This window comes from Octodon degus, unplaced genomic scaffold (genome assembly GCF_000260255.1).
Source record: "Octodon degus isolate 3935 unplaced genomic scaffold, OctDeg1.0 scaffold00010, whole genome shotgun sequence".
Classification (NCBI taxonomy): Eukaryota; Metazoa; Chordata; class Mammalia; order Rodentia; family Octodontidae; genus Octodon; species Octodon degus.
The window spans coordinates 19,515,471-19,516,812 of NW_004524586.1; positions in this window are offsets into that span (position 1 = coordinate 19,515,471).

Sequence of the window (1,342 nt, forward strand, 5' to 3'; positions counted from 1 at the left end):
TGGCATGTGGTGCTGGGGGATTGAACCGCGGTCCCTGTGCTTTAGCTAAGCTTGTTCTAAGTAGGTGTTTTAGACCACTGAGCCATCTCACCAGCCCTGTTTCTTCCTTTTTTAAAAAAAATAATTTTATTGAGAAACAGCAATGAGAGAGTTTCAAAACCAATTAAGGAACATTTTCAATAATTAATACATTGCATATTATCTTCTTTGTGGTTATTCATAGTACAAGATGCAGACATGATATCCTGTCCAAATACTATGAGTACAAATCTTCCTTCTCATTGAATTAAGAGAAAGTAGCTCTATATCTATCCTAACTATTTTGTATATACAGATACAAAATGGTCCTTCCTCTGTATCCCCGTTTTTTGTTTAGTTGTGTTAGAGATGGGTATTATATTTCCATTTAAATATTGTAGGTGGTTTCAGTGACCAGCTTGGTGCAGAGCTAGCAGGGCATGCAGTACTGGGGATCGAACCCTGTCCCTTGTGCTTGCCAGGGAGGTGCTTAGACCGCTGAGCCATCTCCTCGGCCCTCCCTTTCCCTTTCATCCTTCATACATTTCCTTCTTTTCACTAATGCTTCTGGAAGGTAATGCTATCCCATATCACATTTGGTTTGAATTTCCTGATTAGAGCTGATTTGACTACTTCTCCACATTCTTCCTGGCTCTGTGGGCATCAGTTTTGGCTAAGCCTGTTATCTACGGGCTAACTTTCTTATTGGTAAAATAAAGGGACTTTTTAAGAGGATGTGACTTGCTCAAAGGCACACAGCTACTAAGAAAAAGAATAGAGCCTGAAATCTGGGCCTGGTGACTCCTTAGTGATTGAAACTATGGGTGGTGCCACCAATATTATAAAATATTTGATTAAAAGTATTAGCCAGGCACAGTGGTGCATGCCTGTTATCCCAGGTATGTGGGAGGCACTGGTAGGCTGTGGCAGGAGGACTGCGCTTCAAGACTAACCTGAGGACAGATTTGGTTATTCATCCAAAACAGACTGCAGGGAGAGCTTCCTGCTACCCTGCCCCAGCGGGACCAGTCCCAGCCCAGGCGCAGCGTGGGCCGGACCCTCTCCCACCCCTCGGGCCGCACCCCACCACTCCGCCGTACCTCCCCCACACCTCCCGCCCAGTAGGAATTTCTGCCGAGTTCCGGGAACCCCCAGACCCAGTCCTAGCCCAGGTCTGCAGTGGGAAGGAGCTGATCACAGCAGCAAGACCTAAGCCAGACGCAGCTGGATAACTCCAAACTCTATAGAGCTCCACCTGAACTTCAGTACGTGTGAAGGTTATAACTACAGCAAAGATCTACAAGAAAGGGCAGAAGACAGTGCT